The following is a 249-nucleotide window of genomic DNA, read 5'->3' on the forward strand; positions in this document are numbered from 1 at the left end:
TATCAACCCCCAAAAGAAGTATGTTCTACCCCCGCTGCCCCCCGCACAACGAAAAGGCGTGGTTACCATCTGTTCCCCTAGCTTGGGCAGAGAAACCCACTTCATTTCATTCCTATGATTTCTAGGGGGAAAAAAAAAAAAAGAAACAGCCGTCATCTTCCGCACCGTTCGCCTTTCGTCTGCTCTCGCCTGCAAGAAAACTTTCCGAAGGGGAGGGCGGGCACGCTGCCTCCGGCCGCGCACCGGCGG

This window comes from Aptenodytes forsteri, unplaced genomic scaffold (assembly GCF_000699145.1).
Source record: "Aptenodytes forsteri isolate BGI_AS27 unplaced genomic scaffold, ASM69914v1 Scaffold1, whole genome shotgun sequence".
In the NCBI taxonomy this organism is placed as follows: domain Eukaryota; kingdom Metazoa; phylum Chordata; class Aves; order Sphenisciformes; family Spheniscidae; genus Aptenodytes; species Aptenodytes forsteri.